A 7,509-nucleotide genomic window follows, 5' to 3' on the forward strand; every position below is an offset into this window, starting at 1 on the left:
GGAACAGGTCAGCTCCCTTGTGTGGGGATGAGGCTACTACAGGGTATTGAATGTGGAGCAAAATAGGGTAAAGGAGACCTAGGTGTGGGTGGTGTGATGCTCAGGGCCTAGCAATGGAAGGATGCTCTCTAAGATCATCTTTCTAAGCCTGGTGGTCCCTTTGTCCTGGTGGCTCATGGCCTTTTTGTGACTTTCTGGGATGCTGTCATCATGTTTGTTTTCAGCATAGCCTTGTCTCTGCCTCCAGTCCATGCCCACCTCAGAGGCATTTCAGGGCTGAGGCCAGGAGCTAGATGCTCTCAGGGAGGGGCTGGGTGAGGGCTGGGCTGGGCCGAACAGGGAAGGAGGCACCTGGCTGCCTAAGGAAGAGCTCTTACTGGGCTCATGCCTGTGTCTCAGACCACATCTGTGAAAGAGGTGGTGTCTGAACCCAGGCTTACTCTCCTGTATCATCCCTGTCCTGCCAGAACCCTTTCAACTCCAGCATCACAACACAGACACCTGCTTGTCCCTCAGCAGGGCATGCTCAGGGTCCTTCTCCTTACCCTTTTGGCCCAGTCCCCTCACCCAAACACGGCTGCCTCATTCACTCAAGTGGCTGGGCTCTCTCCTCAGTTCACCTCACTCTAGCGAGTGGGGCTCCTCAAAGCCACCGTTGTCTGTGTTAGCTTGCTTCACTTTTCCCTAGAATGGTCTATTCATTTGTTCACTCATTCAAATACTTCTTGAGTACCTACTATGTGCTAGGTATGTTCTAGGCACTCAGTGAACACTGCAGACCTGGATTTCATCTTCACAGAAACTTTTATTGTTCCAGTCTGCTCTTGCTTTGTCACCCCCAGTTGCTCCCACCAAATTTCGTGTGCCTTTAAAATAGTCTCAGCCTCTTCGGGAGAGGATCCTGATTATCTAGTTAGCATTGTGGGCCAAAACACTAGCTTCTAGGGATGGAGCCATTGGGTAGTGCTTTCTTCAAGGGTGGCTTCGGCTTTCCCTCCTAATTCTCAGAGTGGGGAAATGATCTCTGTACACCCCTCCAAGCCACTGAATCAGCTCAGGGGTGTCTGGGAAGCTACAAAGGGAGAGTGGTGCTGGGAAAATCTGGGGATGAGAAGGAAGTGTTGTTAGTGCATTGCCTCTGTTGATTTATAGATGTAAGAAACTTGCAGGAAAAAGGTGCCTAAGCTACTGACTTTGTTGTAAGGGTCTCTGATTGGCTTCCCAGCTCCGTTTCTTCTGTCCCTCTGCGACTTCCTGTCCTTGCAATGTCACACTGAGCTGATGTAGCCTGGAAAATCCGGAGGTTGGACTCCACCTTAGAGCATTGAATCAAGTCTGCAGGCAGTGGCCTCCTGAGCACATGTCTCCTGGCTCCTGGCTGGGCTCCATGCTCCACCCACCCACATGTGCCTGTTGCCTGCATCATGCTCCACTGTGGCTTGGAGGCTGTCTCAGAACCTTTGCACCTGCTACAGAAGCAGCTCCAGTTGATCATGATTCATCAAGCTGCCCTGGTGGCTGAGCCAGGCTGTCCCTGACTCAGTGGGATGCTGGGATGTCCTCCAGTACCCCTGAAAGCCTCAGCATCCACATCTATGACTCGGGTGACAGCCGGGCATTAATTGGTCTCAGTAAAAGCACTTTGATTAGGCTCAGATGAAAGGGGCTCAGAGAGTTCAAAGCCAGACAGGGCTTTTGGGGTGAAGAAGGGTGGCAGCTGTTTAGGTGACAGTGGAGGGGAGACGCTGGAGTCTCACACAAGAAGTTTGTGTTTGGAGCCCAGAGTTCTTCACTCTCATCCATTCTGACTGTTCCTTCTGCAGAGTGGGATCCTGGGGGAGAGCTAGGGGGTGAGGAGGGCTCACTCCAGACCAGAGGTCTCCCATCCTAGGCTGCTGCTGAGGTGACCTGCCCCGCATTCCCTCTCCCTCCCATACTCTGAGAGATATACTGGCAAATCACACCATGGTTACCTAGAAGAAGCTCATTTCCAACATCATAAAAATCTGCAGTCCCAGAAAAGGCTAAGTTATTCTTGATTTGACTGGCTTTAAATAGTTTAGACCTTCCTCTGTCTTCACTCCCACCCTCTAAGCTGGAGAAACTGCCTAGAACTAACTGAGCTTTTCTGCGTGGCCCCTGAGAAAAGAATGTCTTTCCCTAGGCTAGTGGGAGTGAGCACCAAATCATAGAATCTCAAAACTGGAAGGAACCCTCTGTTGCTTGAATCTCCTTTGTAATCTCTTACCGAATGGTTGGACATTCTGAGCTTGTATATCCTAAGATTCAGGGTGCTTATTACCTCATAAAGCAACCCAAGCCATCTCAAATCAGCCCCAATGCTCAGAAAATTCTTAATATTGAGTCAATATATATATTCCTATGTATCCACTGTGGAGCCTCAGTTCTTTGGGACCACACTAAACAAGTCTAGGTTCTTTTTGTACAATGCCTCTTCAGATATCTCCTGCCCCAGCGTCTGTACACCTTGACCCCATGTGGGGAAGTGTCCAAAGTTCTGGAAACACTGGGCTCTTCTGAGCATTTTTGGGGGGCAGTCAGAGGGTTGCCAGAGGGAGGAAGATGGGAAAGTGGGGAACCTTCCAGTTTATCCATTGGGCTGGACATGTTGCTGCTGTCCTGCCCTGGCCGAGCTGTGTTGCTTCTGAGCCCTGCCTGCTCTGGCACCACCTTCCCCATATTCCTTCCCTCTCCCAGTGTCCAGGCAACAGGAAACAAACATGGAGAACAGAGGGAAGGCTGGTCAGGACAGGCTTAGTAGGGAAGGCTTTGAAGAAGACACACACACACCCAGCTTAGCTCTACTGCCTGCCAACTTCCACACACCTTCCCTGCCAACTGTCAGGAAGCCAAGGCAGGCCTGGGGCTGCCCTTGGGACTATGGGGGACCAAAGTTCCCCTCTTTGGATATATGTTGGAGGAATCCAGGTGGCAGAATCAAAGGTAAATTTTATTTCTATAAATTCAAGGGTCAGAGTCCTAGTGGACATATGGATTAATCCATCATGAGGTTTCTCTCTCCACCTAAAAACATGCACATGATTCCAGAAGATGGATCTTAGTTGCCTAGTCCATCCTGAAGGCCTGGCTCTGGTTGATTGGGTAGAACATCCTCAGAGATTCAGTTCTCAAGGACTTTCCCTCCGTAGTCCAAAAATAACCCTCAGCTGTCTCTGTTAACTTCACTCTCTTCTATGGTGTCTGGCAGGGCCCTGGTTTATTTCCTAAGAACTGAAGTACTGTTTGGCCACCTCTCTCTACTCTTAATCCTCTCAGCACATCTTTGGATATCTGTCCTTCAGATGTCTGTTTAAACATCCTTTCCACCAAGTCAGGGGCCCTGCTTCGATCACCATAGCTCATCATTCTGGGATGAGAGGTTGGCATCTCTTCCCTTGTCTGTCTTCCCCGCCAGAATGGGTGCTCTAGAAGGACAGATTCTACATTTCATTAATCACTGCTCCTCAGCACCTAGTGCAAGGCCCAGCCCTCTTGCTAAATGGATGAAGGCTCTGCAGGATGTGGTTGATATTGGTGAAGTGAAGATGCCTTTTATCTCTTAATTCTCTTAATTCTTCAGGTCTGTCATCAGGAATTTACATACTCCTTACAAATTCTTTTCTCCATTGTTCCCTTGATAACAGCTCAGTTTATAACATTTAATCAACCACCTTTGCTTTGCTATGGTACTCTGCTGACACAACAGTGGGTAGGCCACTCCTTTCAGTGATGGGGACTGTTTCAATGCCGTTTGCGCTTATAAGTCTGGGCCAGCTCCAGCATATCACTCGATGAGAGGGATAGGGGCATATCCAGGCTCCCTCCTGGCATCCCTTCTTCTCTTGAGGTGGACCAGTAGGAATTACTAAGGCTTAGGAAGCCTAAGTAGGGGATCAGGGAGTCCCTGTGTCTCATGTGTCTGAAACTCTCACCTGCCAGCCCTGATCTGGATCTCAATCCCTAACCACAACCCAGATACTGAAACAGAACTCCACATATGGCTCTCATCTCCCTGTAATTAACTATAACCCTCCCTCAGCTGAACTCAACATTCTCTCATCACACCAGCTCTACCACTTCTAAGCCCCCCATTCTTGTCCAGGCATGGCCTCACCTGGTAGTCCTCCAATTCCAAACCTTCCCTGAGAGCTGGATGGAAAGGCAGCAGCTGCTGTGACTTCTCGGCTTTTCTGTGACTGTACCCTGAGACTTGTACATTCTGTACTGTTTATGACTCCTGCTCCCAGAACCTTCCTCAGAGGCTTCCCCTGCATGGCCATTCCAGGGGTCTGCTGCTCACTCCTGGGAGTTGCAGGGGTGAGCTTCGTGTACATGGGGACTTGGGAGAGGTGTTAAGGAGCCTGCTGATTGTGTGTGTGTGTGTGTGTGTCGGGGAGGCGGGAGGTTTAGAAAGGTATCCTGGTTTGGAATCTAGAAGATGGGAGTTGGGGAAGACTGAGGGCCTATGTGCTCCTAGAGGAACAGCCACTTGGCTGGAGGGGAGATGGGAACATGAACCTTAGCTTAGGGGGTCTGGGGCAGGGTTTGGAGGGAGGTCGGGGCAGATGAGGGCAGAGCCTACAGGGTTGTGTAGAGTTGCTGTAAAGGGCATCTTGGAAGAAGAATAGGTGGGCCAAGTCCTGTCCTTTCCCCAAAATGTTCTGGGGTGGGGCTGCACCTCATCTCAGAAGTAGTCTCTAGGTTTTTCTGGGTTCTTGACCAGCCTTTTTCCTCCTCTGTCTCTGTCCACTGCTTTCTAAGCCTCTGTCTTTGAGTTTCTGTTTTTGTCTTAGAATAGAAGCAAATATAATCCACACTGGGGGTTATGCACAAAAGAAGGGCCATCTTCCCTTGGAGAGCTGTGCACTTCGCAGGGAAAAGCAAGGCGCCCTTTTGGAAATTTGTGTGCTAGGCCCCAGGTCAGAGCCTGCCCCTCTGCCTCCTCTGTCTCTCTCTCTCTCTGAAACTCTGGATGAGCCATTTGGGTGCCACCTGTGTTCCTTTCCTCTGCTTCTTAGTCACTGTCTCTCCCTAGGGGCACAGAGGGAACCCCAGCAGTTTCCTAAATCTGTCCAGATCTTTATGGAACCTGAAAAGGAAGTGAGTGAGGAAATGGGATGTTTGGGGTAGAGACTGGGTGAGGGAAAAGGAGAGGGAGGAGTTGGGGTAGGGGTCCTCTCAGCAGTGGGCCCTCTTACTCTGCTGAAGATGAAGCTCAGAGAGAAACATGGACTTTGGGCTGGTCCCAAAGGGAAGGGGCCGTGGGCTGGATCTATGCTATGAAAACTAAGCTGATACTCATTGCCCTCACTCCACCACTGTCCCCCAAACCCTGCAGGGCTTAGGGCACAACAGGGAAGGCTGACAGCTTCTTTTATGGGCCCTAAATTGCAAGGAGGTGGCAATTAGCCCTCAGTGGGTCAGAGGAAAGCAACAACGTGCCTTGCCTTTTGAGGCTTGGCGGGGCCCCTGTGTGGAGCTCTCAAAAGTGGCTGTTCCTCTAGGAGCACATAGGCCCTCAGTCTTCCTCAACTCCCATCTTCTGGATTCCAAAACCAGGATACCCTCTTCAGTAAAACTGCTTCTGATGGACCCCATCTTCTAGTTCAATTTGATGTCACAGACTCATTTATTATTAATAGCTTCCTGTTTTCTCTCCCCAAATCCTTTTCTGGAAGTTTGATTAGTGGTGAGCTGAGGTCATGTAGCAGAACTTCAGAAGTTACATTTGTCATGGCATTAAATTGCTTCATACCCCTTAGATGGGCTCATCCATATTTGCAACTTTCCCCAAAATCTTGGGTCTCCAATCAACATGTGTCATTGTTACTCTCTCTGAGCACAGGGATAAAAATTCTAGCCAAACTTGGATTTAGCAGATGTAGTCTGAGGTCTTCTGTATCATAAAGAAAGCCTCATTTTTGATTATCATGAATCCTCTTGCCCATATGACTTTAACCCATGTTCTAACGCTAACCATAGTCTAACTCGAATCCCAGCTCATTTCTAATTCAGCGGCAATCCCAATTCTAAATCAATCTCCATCCAGCCTTTGACTGAACTTAACTGCATTCTCAAGTATAGCTGTAAGTGAAACTAAAACCCTATTCCTTATCATTACACAAATCCCAGTCATCAACCCTACCCTTAGTTCTAGCTGTTGTGATAACCCTAATTTCAACCTTAATTCTCATCCCAACCTCAATCATAATTCCAGTTAACCCCAACCTTAACGTCAACCTCAATCCTGCCTTCACCCAAACTCTAACCTTAGCAATCCAGAATCCAGTTAAACTCCAACCTTACACTTCAGTTTAGTGGAACCACGACCTTAATGCCTTTCTTCTCAGTTTCTCTTTTCCTGATCCCACCTGACCCCCCTCCACCCATCACTGACTTTCCATGCTTTTTCCCCATGGGTGGGTCTAGTAACCCATAGGAATACCAAGCCCTTTTCTTGGACTACTCTGAATGAAGAATCAGGATGCCTAAGTGTCCCCTACTTAGGCCCCAGCAGCATCACCTGGGCTGAATGCTCGTTTCTTCAGGCCTCTGTTCCCCATCTATAAAGTGAAGATAATGATCCCTGCTCTCCAGAGTGTACAAGGCAACCCTATAAACCTTAAAAAAAAAAAAAAAAAAAAAAAAGAAATGAGGATATTCCTGTGTACATCTGCATTGGGTCCCCAGAGCACCTATTGTCATTAGAGTCTGAGTACGGAGGGCTTTGGGGAATGCAGAGGTGCATGGACTCCATGTGCTTCCTTGGAGGGGTGGGATCTGGCAGCATCTCTGAGCCCCATAAATCTCTTCAAGACTCTTCCTGCCTGCCTTTCCTGTGCCCTCTGTGGGATGTTGAATGGGGACACTCATGACCTGACCCACCTCCTCTGGAGGGGAGGCCCAAGGCCTGTTCTAGTACTCCCTGGACCAGCCAGCAAGGAATGGCTCTCTGCTTCCTCCCTCTTCTTGCCAAGAGCCTCTCACCTCAGCTCCAACCTGCCCATACCTTGCTGGCTTAATTATCCAGGTTATGAGGGTCCTCAGTCTCCCTTCCTGTGAATAGAAGCAAGGACACCAAATAGTCCCTAAAAGAAGTGCACACAGGGGCTCAGCCCCCCTCAGCAGAGACATGGCACATCCCAGTGAGTGGGTACACACATGCACAGGCACACCCCATTCCCTGACCCTCCTGGTGCTATTCTCCCCAGCACCCCTTACTCATCTATCCTGTCACCCGCACGCCCTCCACACACCCAGGTCCTTCTTCCCTCAGGCCTCACTGAACTGGTTTTAATTCTGTGTGGGAGGTGGGGCTGGATCCCCATAACACCCCCATCTCCCAGAGATCCCCTACACTCAAAGATGACCTTGCATCAGGTATGGTTGGGGGGCACAGCTTTAGAGGGGGTAGCCAGGGGAAGGCCCTGATCCCACACACCCCCCTACCCTCCCTCATTCAGCTCAGGAAATCCAAATCCCTTTGAA

Source organism: Pteropus medius, unplaced genomic scaffold (genome assembly GCF_902729225.1).
Source record: "Pteropus medius unplaced genomic scaffold, Ma_sr-lr_union100, whole genome shotgun sequence".
In the NCBI taxonomy this organism is placed as follows: Eukaryota; Metazoa; Chordata; class Mammalia; order Chiroptera; family Pteropodidae; genus Pteropus; species Pteropus medius.